Below are 12322 nucleotides of genomic sequence, written 5' to 3' on the forward strand. Positions count from 1 at the left end.
CGGCTGAAGTTTGTTTAACCACATGGTAAAGTCCGTCATACTTGTACATTAGTTTCGTTTAGGAACCAGGGCTGGTAGAAGGGATGTGAAGCCAGACAAGGTCATCTGATGCATAAGAAGCCGGAGGCGTTGGGCTATCGCGGTGGTGTTTCTGGCGTTCCTGTTCAGCACTTGTGAAGGAGCGGGCAAGCTGACGACACTCTTCCGCGTATTTAGCAGCTTGTGCCATTGTCATCGACTCGGCAACATCCGGGTGGTAAAAAAAGATGGTGTCTAGCCTGCAAGAGGGCTCGCGACCAAAAAGGAGGAAATATGAAGAGAAACCAGTAGTTGTCTGGACAGCAGTATTGTGCGCGTAGCTTACCAAAGGGAGAATACTGTCCCAATTGGTGTGTTCGGTTGCGACGTACATTGACAGCATATCTTCTAATGTACGGTTGAATTGTTCTGTAATGCCATTAGTTGGAGGATTATACGCGGTTGTGGTGCGATGAAAGACTTAGCATTCCTTGAGAAGCGATTCGACAGCGTCCGACAAAAACACACGCCCTCGGTCACTCAGGAGTTCACTTGGTGCACCGTGACATAAAATGATCTGATGCAGTATGAAACGACCGACGTCACAGGCTGATGCAGCAGAGAGTAGTGAAGTTTCTGCGTAGCGCGTAAGGTGATCGATAGCGACGATTACCCAGTGATTTTCAGCCGGTGTAATCAGATGAGGTCCATACAGATCAATACCAACATGGTCAAACGGTAGGGCAGGTCAAGGTAAGGGTTGTAGTGGAGCTGTAGTGCTTGGAGTGGGATTCTTCCCGCGGTGACAAGCGAGACAGGAACGTACGTAGCGACGAACGAAGCGATACATTCCACGCCAGTAGTAGCGGTGGGACAGACGGGTGTAGGTTTTTAACACTACAGCATGGGCGCGTTGTGGGTCGGCGTGAAAGGAGGCGCATGTGTCTGAGCGGAGACGCCTGGGAATGACTAGGAGCCATTGGCGTCCTTCGGAGAGATAATTCCGTCTGTATAGCAAACCATCTGTGTTAACGAAGTGCTGTATTTGACGGCGCATACCTCTAGGGATATTTTGCAAGGGAGTTCAACTCAACAAGTTGATAAGTGAAGCGATCCAAGCATCTTTTTGTTGCTGCTGTAGCTTGTCGCCGACACTATGTGCAGATACGTCGGGGGCAGGCGAAGATGGTGACTTGTCACTACATCGTAGAGGTGATCGGGATAAAGCGTCTGCGTCGGAATGTTTTCGGCCAGATCGGTAAACGACGTGGATGTCGTACTCTTGTTGTCGAAGCGGCCAACGGGCGATCCGGCTGGTGGGATCTTTTAACGAGGAGAGCCAACATAATGCATGATGATCTGTAACCACGCTGAATGGGCGCCCATAAAGATAGGGTCGAAAGTTGCCTATGGCCCATATGATGGCTAGACACTCTTTTTCGGTGAGTGAATAGTTGGCTTCTGCTTTTGTGAGTGCACGGCTGGCGTAAGAGACGACGTACTCATCAAATCCAGGTTTACGCTGGGCGAGCACAGCACCGAGGCCAACTCCGCTAGCATTAATGTGTATTTCCGTCGGGGCAAGAGGATCAAAATGTCGTAGCATAGGAGGTGACGTAAGAAGGTGGCGGAGTGTGGCAAATGCATCATCACAAGCTGACGACCAACTAGAAAGGTCGTTGATGCCGGCAAAAAGGTTAGTCAAGGGCAATATGATGGAGGCGAAGTTGAGAATAAAACGACAAAAATATGAACATAAACCGAAGAAGCTGCGAAGTTTTTTTAAGGTCTTCGACTTAGGAAATAGGCAACGACACGGAGTTTCGTTGGATCCGGAAGAATGCCATCTGTAGATGCAACATGGCCAAAAATTAGGAGTTTTCGAGCACCGAAGCAGCACTTCTTCAAGTTGAGCTGTAGACCGGTGGCGGTGAGGCAAGTAAGCACTGTCTCGAGCCGCTGAAGATGCGTTGAAAAGTCGCTTGAAAATATCGCGACATCGACTAAATAACACAGACATGTTTGCCATTTCAGGCCATGGAGAATGTTGTCGATCATGCGCTCGAAAGTGGCAGGCACATTGCAGAGCCCGAATGGCATGACGTTAAATTTGTATAATTCATCAGGGGTAACAAAAGCCATCTTGGGGCGATCAGCCTCAGCCATGGGAACCTGCCAATAACCTGAACGCAGATCTAGTGACGAGAAGAACTCCGTGCCTTGTAAACAGTCAAGGGCATCGTGTATACGAGGTAGCGAGTAAACATCTTTGCGCGTGATCTTATTCAACCGGTGTTAGTCGACGCAGAATCTTATTGAGCCATCTTTTTTCTTGACTAGAACAACTGGGGAGGCCCACGGGCTGTTAGAGGGCTCAATAACACCTCGCTTCAACATGTCGTCAACTTGTTCCGCGATTATGCGACGCTCAGATGCCGATACCCGATACGTACGTTGCCGTAAAGGAGCGTGAAGGTCAGTGTCGATTTCGTGAGATACTGTGAAAGCACAGCCCAAAGTCAGTTGCTGGTGGTTGAAGCTGGCGCGGAAGCGCTGGAGGAGGGCGATGATGTGGGTGCGCTGCTGGGCCGTAAGGTTGGTGTTGATGCAGCGCGAAATTGCGTCGGTGAATGATGGGGAAGAGGATGACGTGCAACAATCAACAGCGTCAATAGGTAGCGTTGTCGAGTGGTCAGGAACTACACGTGCACTCGAGGGATCAATGTCATTGGCAAAGCCCAGGCACTCTTGGCACAGTAACTTGTAAGGCGAGGAAAACGGATTTGAAACATAAGTTGCGCTTGATTCATCGTGAACATTCAGAAAGGCGAAAGGAATCAGGAAGCACTTGCGGCGAACAGTGGTTTCAGAAGGCTTAAAAAAATAGTTGAGCCACTAGAGACGTCCCAGGAAAGCGGAACTAGGGTGGACGAGAACGGGGGTATCGAAGTGTCGGCGGCAACGAAAACTTTTGAAGGTGAAATGACGAGTCGAGTGAAGCACCGTCGCATAACGGTGCGAACTCCACTTCGGCACGAGCACAGTCGATGACGGCATGATGAGTGCAGAGAAAGTCCCAGCCTAATATAATGTCATGGGAACAGTGCAGGAGCACTACAATCTTGACGACATTAATATTGTCAGCAATAACGACACGTGCTGTGCATGCAGCAAAAGGGCGAATTCGTTGCTCGCTCGCAGTGCTCAAAGCGAAGTCGTGAAGAGGCATTGTGACGTTTTTTAGTCGACGGCGAAGTTTTTCTGTCATTACAGACACTGCGGCGCCAATCGATCAATGCAAAAGCACATATACCTTCAACCGAGACAGCAACGACGTCTGACGGCGAAAAACAAGGTCTTGTGAAGTTCGAAAGATCCGCAGTTTTTGCCCTCGGAACTGCAGCTCCTATTTTTCCTCAAGGACAGGGCGAGGTTGACGTAGCATAGGGGAAAAGGAACGGCGTTGAGGTGAAGGCAACCGGTGTCTGTTGAAGGTCCGGCGAGATGAAAATGTGTTCATGGTGGCAGTCTCGCCATATACAGCAGGCTCCGGTCGTGGTGGGAAATCATAATTGTTGGGCCTGACGTCGTGACGCAGCAAAAACTCACGCCGTCGACAAAATCATGCCACGTGACCCGCAATTCCACAGGCGAAGTATATGGGGCGGTTGTCTTGAGTGGCCAAGGGTTCTGAAAGTGTGGAGGTGGTCGTCGGGAGAAAGGACGGGCAGCCTGGTACATAGGCTCAGTCAGTACGACAAAGGGGCGCGTGGACGTAGGCGTTCGCGACAAAGAAACGTGGCCGTTCGCGACAGGCGAACGTCGGGTTCCGTTCAGTGCTTCGACATAGGTCAATGGAGCAGCCATGGGTGGTGCGTGAGCTGTAGGTAGCGCCTCGGCACTTGCTCCTGGACTACTCGCTGTATTGAAGGTGCTAAAGTAGATGGGGCACCTTCGGAGGTATAAGGCACGAGGGACAACTGGCGTGCGACCTCCTCTCGTACAAGTTGCTAGATCTCGAGAAGCAAAGTGGAGTGGTCTATAGCAGCGCCAGCCGACGTTAAAGCGGAGATTGTTGCACATGGCGCGCTGGCACGACGAGTGGTGTCACGCTGTTTCCAGAGCTCATCATAGCTCTGACAAAGTTGGATCACTTCCGCTACCGTTTGCGGGCTTTCGGCAACAAGCATATAAAATGCGTCGTCAGTCACGCCATTCAAGATGTGTTTGATCTTCTCGGCCTCTGTAATGGCCGAGTTGACATGCCGGCAAAGGTCGACCACATTTTCGATATAACTGGTGTAATTCTCACCATTCTGCTGAGCCCTAGTACGCAAGCGCTGTTCGGCCCGTAGTTTGAGAAGCGATGGACGGCCAAAGAAGTCCGCAAACGCCATTCGGAAGTCCGACCAGGTGGGGAGGTCTCTCTCGTGATTACGGTACCATAGACTGGCGATGTCGGTCAAATAAAATTGGACGACAGTAAGCTTGTGCGTATCGTCCCACTTGTGCTTGCTCACCCGGTCGTATTCATCGAGCCAGTCTCCCACGTCTTTGTCATCGGTTCCACTGAAAATAGGCGGATCGCGTTGCCGAAAGGAGCCGAGACAGACAGGAGCTGCAGTAGTTGGAGCCGAGGCAGCCGCCTGCTGATCGTCATCCGTGGACATCGTAGCAACTGGAGGCAACGTACGGTTCCGCAGTTCCAGGATTAGGCGTTATTCAGTACCTCCACCAATTATACTGAGGCGTTTTAGAGTGGCACTCTTTTATGAAACAGGAGAGCGGTCACGACACGTCAAGCGGTAATGGCGGAACTAGCCTGAGTACCCAGCCAACCAAACGTCGTCTTCTTCACCGACTCAGTCATGCCCCCTGCCTTTCTGAGTAGCACTCATCTTCTTCACTACAGTGTGATTAAAGAAGGCTTGAGGGGAATACTGGCCACACCAGAGGTGGAAGATGGAATAACTAATCTTCTGAAGGACATCTATAAAAGTAACAAGGTAGTTATCAAATGCCAAGAACAGGTATCTGAACCCATAGAGATACAACGCGGGCTTCGACAGGAATGTCCCTTGTCACTTTTGTTATTTATGTTGTATCTCCAGGGACTAGAAGCCACTACATAGGGGAGTCGACTCAGATTCAGCCTTTCTTTTGCCAAGCAAGAAAAACACATTGAACAGCCATTACCAGCATTGATGTATGCAAATGATATAATATTAATAGCCGACAACAAGGAAGATCTGCAGGGATTGATAGACATCTGTTGTAATGAGGGAGATAGGTGAAATTTGAAGTTCAGCAGGGAAAATTGGCTATCAAGAGTTTTAAAGATAACAATGACAGTGAGTATAAGATACAGGAAGTCACGCCAAAAACTCCTGGGCGTATGGATAAATAACGGGGCTGAGTATCGAAAGGAGCACAAAGATACGTAATGACTAAGGGCACCATACCGCCCGATTTGAATGGCACAGCCGGATAAATTCATCCATTCATCCATCCGGCAGTGCCGGAGACCACGAAAAACAGCAGAGCGCCTGTTTTTTTTTTTTGCTTTTTTGGCGTACGATTGAAAATTATTGGCATAATCTTCTGGCTGCTCTGAATACAAGCATATTTGTTACTGTTTCATTGATTGATTGATTGATTGATTGATTGATTGATTGATTGATTGATTGATTGATTGATTGATTGATTGATTGATTGATATGTGGGGTATAACGTCCCAAAACCACCATATGATTATGAGAGACGCCTTAGTGGAGGGCTCCGGAAATTTAGACCACCTGGGGTTCTATAACGTGCACCCAAATCTGAGCACACGGGCCTACAACATTTCCGCCTCCATCGGAAATGCAGTTACAGCAGCCGGGATTCGATCCCACAACCTTCGGGTCCACAGCCGAGTACCTTAGCCACTAGACCACCGTGGCGGGGCTTTTTGTTACTGTTTCGTTTTTGTAAAACTTACCAAGAAAAGCGTGGCAACTGCTGAGTTTTTCTGATAAATATTATTATAAATAGCTATCAATTTGTTTGTAGCAGTTTAACTTTTTTTATCGTTGCAGTTCCGTTCTTTTCGACGCTAAGTACCTTTATTTCAGAACTATAGAAGCATTCTGGCTTTCCATCTTTCTGGTAACTTCTGTGAGTAAAAACTCGGCCAAATATTGTCATGGTATTGTATTGCACCCCTATCTTGACCTATATTTTTACTATTATATCGCGCCTGGATATTTAGGTGGTCCACTGAAGCACATCTACACTTTAGAAAACCAAGTACCCCTGTCATGTCACTGAAAAAATGTGATAAGTAACTTTGCCGTATTATTGCAGAAGGCCTAAATCAGCCAACCTACATTCACTCCTCACATCTTTAACAGTAGAAGGGCCTGGGTTGTTATTGTCTTCTTTTTCGTCATCTGTATTTTGATTATGTTTTAGTAGCCCAATGGTAACATAAGTATTGTGTTCATTTAAGGTACCATTAAAGATAATTTACTGCATTCAAATCAAACGGTCACACATGCAGCACAACCGGGTGTATTTCAGAAGAAAACAAAGTCTGACTTAAGGTAGACTACTGAAGAAAGAAAAAGTGTAACTTATCATTGCTTTGTAATGCGCAGTGTTTCCTACCAAATACACCAAATCTTAACGCTGAGTTGCATTCTTTTTCGGCGAGCGCAAGTTTCAATGTTCGTTTTTACATTTCCCAACGTAGCGCTGAACACCGTAAAAGTCACAGTGTGAATATCACAGTGGAAAATGTTTGACGTGTTTCGCTAGAAGTGACAAAAAATTCAATTTGCTCAGCCCCAAACCTGCTCGAGAATGCAGTTCCTCCTGCTCGGAATCTGCTTCAAAACAGACTTTTCAATGCGACGCATTTCTCGAAACTTAGGCGACTTTGTTCGCATCTGTCTATCCATCTGTCTATCTAGCCGCCTCCCACTATTTGTTTCCTGGCGGTTTCGATAATGAGATGTATACAAAAATTGGTATGGTACACCACGACTGTATTGCAAGCATAGTGACTAGTCATAACATAAAAATCATGATATGTATGTCATGAATGTTATGATTCTACATGTCATGGTATTGCTGCTGTTGTGATGGTTTTGTTCACATGACATATCGCAAAACTAGTATGGTATGGTATGGCTGCATGGTGAACACAGGTGAGAGGCTTACGTGTAAATCATGGCATGCATGCCATGTAAGCCATGACTACGCGCCACGCTAATGGTGCGCTCGTGGTTATTCCGATAGCTTCACATATACGAAACTTGTTATTACATGACGGGAATGAACGACAAGGGTAAATGACACGTCTAAACACGATAATCATATTCCTGTCCGTGTCATGTAAAACATGACTGCATGCTACGCTCACAGTGTAGCAAGTAGTCATGTTTCGCTAGCTTCCCATGCATCAAATTTGTTAGTTCGTGACGTGAACAGACGGCGACGCGTTTGACTGTTTGCTGTTCGCGCTTCGCTGTGTGACAAAGCTGTGGTACACTCCTTTGGGATTGCAGTGTTGTAACCGGCAGTTTCTTGTATCTGTTATTTTTTCAGTTTGAGCTTATTTTGTTTAAAGTATACCTTTCTTGATGTCTCTGTCATCTCCGGACCAGAAGGTTTCCCTCTGATCTGCTTCCGCTCCTTCACAAGATATTTCACTGCATTTCTATCTGCGGAACGGAATCCACAGCGTTCCTGTGGCTGTGGTGCCAACGAATGGAGGAGTTATTCGAATAAAGAACCCCAAGGCGATCAAGTCTGAACTACTCCTGGTGACTTCTCACTATTAGATAACTGAGGTCCATCTGTTCAGGCGTGGTGGCATCCTATGGTATACTCTCCCGACCAGGCTTGCTTAAAAGACTGTAGCGAGAGAGGTAGACGAGACGGCGGCCAACGTGGTCGTGTCTTCTCTCGCCACTTTATTCCACGCCTGAAGCGGAGCCGCGGTGGCTGTCCACGTCCGACACACCAAGTGCGCTAGCTTGTTCTAATCCTCGCGCCGCTCGAGCTAGCATCAGCTGCGCGAGAGGCGCGGCGCGGTGATTGAGAAATGATGATGGTGATGATGGCACCACAGCGTTCCCCCCCTAGCGCTTTGCGCGATGTGAAGGCATATGAAAAAAAGAAAGATAGTGACAAAAGCTATATACATGAATGACAATCCATAAAGTGTTCATTTGGAAAGTCCAGGTTGTCAACGTTGATGGGCCATCGGTAAGCAGCGGGTCTCTGGCGGGCGACACTGGGAATGGCGCAGCGGACGAGGGTGGCTACGCAGGCACGCTGTTGGAAGGAGCGGGCGAGAGTCGTGATGAAGGGACACTTTTGTCGATAGCGAGTACCAACGACAAGGCGAAAAATGCTCAAGGGCCGAGAACACACACGGGCCGTTTCGGTGCGGTCGATTGTCGCGCGCACTCGGACACTGATGCTTAAAAGATGGACTGTAGCATGAGCGTAGTACGACCAGTCCAGAGGGTCTAGTGTTAATTCCTTGTTGGAGCTGGTGGGAACGTCGACAGGGAGTGCGGTCAACCCTGGTAGTGTGTTTACCGTGCTGGTACCGTCGCTTCCGGTGGCACATTGCCGCCTGGTCGGCCGAGTAGGGTGCAGATAAGTTAGAAACGGTGCGCTTTGGACCGATGAAGTGCGACATGGTTTACAGTGATAACGAGCCGGCTCATAGGGCACTGATAGATTGCTTTTTCCGACCTTTGACGACGTGTAACGCATAGGCGTACGCCGATGAGTCGTCGCGTTGTTCGAGCTAGAACCGACGTTTGGTGATGCGAGATCGAGCGGCGGGTATGTGGCGTCACAGTTGTCATGGGCCGTAGACGGCGTTGAAATGCTCAAGCACGCGTACGTAGTAGTAGGCGGATGGTTTAACTGCGCATCTGTTGGGGCATGCACGGTGTGCTCCACCTGTGGTGAGCCAGGCGTGCGGCCCTCGGGATTTCCTGACATCGTCACATCATCATGCACGTTCAGCCGTGCATGCTCAGAAGCTTGAACTTCTGTAGGATACATCGAGGATGATTTTAGTAGGTGCTGGCAGTCCATGATGTTTTGAGCAGCAGGTACCGGTGTGCAGGGGAACTGATGGCGTGCAGTGTCACAGTCGGCTCTGGGTCCATAGTGTGAGTGGTGTCGCGGGCCTCCAGAGGTGCCGGGACAGGCGGGGAGTCTGCAGGAAGGTCAGCTGGCCCAGCTGAGGTCGTCGAATCGCCAGGGACAGACAGTTCAGCCAACCAAGTCTCTGTAGCGAATGCGACGGTGCACGGGGCAGCGGCCGATGTCGAATCTATGTGGCCAGTTGCCGGCAGGGGAATGGTCTGGACTGGCTGTGGGGCGAGAGGCGTCCTGGAAGGTGATGAGCCAGGTGCAGTTGTGTCATTTTTGGGAGGAGGAGCATGTTTAAGGCCGTAAAACTTGAGCACGGCATCTCGCAAGTGATCGTACGGGCGAGGGCTCCAGGAGAAGTATGTGAGGTGGTGTTTGAGGTCATGTGGAAGATGGTATTCCAATACCTCATACATGAGCTCTTGGATCCAGATGCGGTTGTGATACAAGGCCGCCGCAAACTCCTCGAACCACGACTCTAGGCGAGAGGTCCGGAACGGGGGCAATTGCGGGTCGAATTGAGGCTGCCAGGCTTGTGATGACTGGAGCATGGCCGCGTAGCTCGGTGGCAGTAGTGCAGCGCCGGTCGCTTGTTCGTGTGTCCGTGGTCACCAATGTAGCGAGAGAGGTAGACGAGACGGCGGCCAACGTGGTCGTGTCTTTTCTCGCCACTTTATTCCACGCCTGAAGCGGAGCCGCGGTGGCTGTCCACGTCCGACACACCAAGTGCGCTAGCTTGTTCTAATCCTCGCGCAGCTCGAGCTAGCATCAGATGCGCGAGAGGCGCGGCGCGGTGATTGAGAAATGATGATGGTGATGATGGCACCACAGGACCTTCTAAGTATAGGAGTTTTACCTCATCTTCGGTGAGCAGTTTCATTTCTCGCACCTTGCTTGTTGTAAAGGCTTAGTTCATGAAGTAGACGTCAGCTTAACTCTAGCGGAAATTTTGGATCATTTCTCAGAGGCAGATGTGGTATCCGTCTATCGTAGCAACAGGCTTGTCAATAACGTGAGGGTTCCTTCCGAGGCGGTTATCGTCACAATTGCTGGAACATCGCGTCCTTCAGAGATCATGACCTGGCCTTTAATCTATCGTGTTTAACCGCTTGTCCTACGCCCTCTTCTATGTGGTAAATGCTGGAGGTATCGACATAGCATAAACGGTTGTCACTCTAATGTCCGATGTCGCATCTGTAAGGCCGATCATAAGGCTAACGACTGCAAGTCTAATAAGGAGTCGTGCTGCTTTTGTCAAACTAATTGCAAAGCCTACCATTCTGACTGTCCTGCTAGCTTTGAGAAACTGCAATTTATTGACATATTCGAAAGAAGGCGTTGCTACGGCAGGGTAGTTCTGGCAGAAGTACAGAGCAGGACTCAAGGATACGCAGGAGTTACAGCGCGACTGGCTGTCGGTATGGATGCGGCTATGGCTCAGTGAAATCCTTCACTCACGGAGAGAGCAGTAGAAAATTCCCTTGAAACACTGCTTCTTAACAAATCTGAGAGCATGCCTCAAGTTATTCCTTCACAGCTATATCGTATATCGGAGTAACTATCCAAAAGCGTGCAAAACTTTATCCGTCTAAATAATTCATCCCTTGGATCTCAGTCGGATGATCATAATGATAAGGAGATAAGAAGACCTTATCCTTCAACAATCTCCAGATGTTATAGTATTGCAAGGACCTTGGTTATCGTCTGAAAAAGTTTTTACTTACAAAAGTGTAAATGTTTTCGTTTGATAGCAAAACACGAGGAGCAGGAGTAGCATTTTGTATGTTATCCAAACTTTGGCACAGAGTGAACGTTGTCTTCCGGGCAATATCATCTGATTAAGAAGTTCTAGTAGTGGAACTTGTACTTCAAGGCGGCTGCGTGTCATTTATATTCGTGAACAGCTACTTTCCGACTGGAGTAAACAAGGAAAGTATTCTGGACTCCATTCAGATTTTCTGCAGTTATTTATGGCCGATATTACCTCACTTCACGTAACATGTGGATTTCGTATAGACGCATCTGGCGAAACTCTGAGAAACTGAATTAGTAAAAACGGCTATGCATGTATAAATTCTAAGGAACCCTCATTTATTCGAGTTAAGGCCAAATCTGCGTTAGACTTGTCATTTGATAGCTCTTCTAGCCTTCCATTTCTTCTCGGGCAGTGGTTGATACCACCACTAATAGTGATCACTACCCAATATAGATTGACGTCAAATACTCCTTAGTCACATTGGATCATCAGACTCAATCTTTTGTAAAAAAATTAAAAAATGTATGCAGTCAGCTTTGGCTTCTTGTAATAACTCCGAAAGCAACATTAAAGCCATGAGTATGTGTTGGGTAATAAAATGCTCTATGAAAAACTCACAATTCTCCATAGACTCTGTAAAAGGGAAACATGTAAGTGTCTGGTGGAATTCTAATTGTGAACGTGAGTGCAGGCGCAGCAAAGCTGCATGAAAAAAACTCAATACCAGTGCCCTACTAATTGGAGCAATTATAAGTACCCCAAAGCTATGCTTAAAAGAAGTGTTTCTATGGTGAAATCTTAACACGAGGAAAACCTGTATGAATTTCTTTTTAAAAGCAGAAAGAAAAAGTCTCTCTATAGATTTCTTAGATCTAATAAAATTGTTCCTTCATCCATCAACATAGAGTCCGTTGTGCTGACCTCTGAAGAATTGGCTGATTTACTAAATGGTATGACAGTGAGTTTACAAAACCGCTTTACATCTGAAACACAAGTATTCTTTCCCAAACTTTCCTGTGAGACTAATTTCGCAAGAGTAGCTATAGACGAACGTTATCAGGTTGTCCGGTCTCTCCCCAATTCAGCTCTTAGTTCAGAGGGCATTGCAACATGTATGTTAAATATGCTATTTGAAGAGTCCCCTCAGGATCTCCGTAATCTCGTTTGCCACAGCAACAGGAGCGTCTGCGTAGCACTTTGTAAATTTCTCAGAGACACAAGAAAGTTTGCTTGTTAAACTTCTCTTTTGTTTACTTTTTTACCTAATGAAATTCTAGTTCTTTAAAAGTACCATCAATTTATTCCTTTCAATAATTAGTGAGTTACTTACTTTATTCGTAAGTCACCCCATAGTTATCCGCTCTTCCGACTCAGTAATTATTTCTT

This window comes from Rhipicephalus microplus, chromosome 9, assembly GCF_043290135.1.
Source record: "Rhipicephalus microplus isolate Deutch F79 chromosome 9, USDA_Rmic, whole genome shotgun sequence".
Classification (NCBI taxonomy): domain Eukaryota; kingdom Metazoa; phylum Arthropoda; class Arachnida; order Ixodida; family Ixodidae; genus Rhipicephalus; species Rhipicephalus microplus.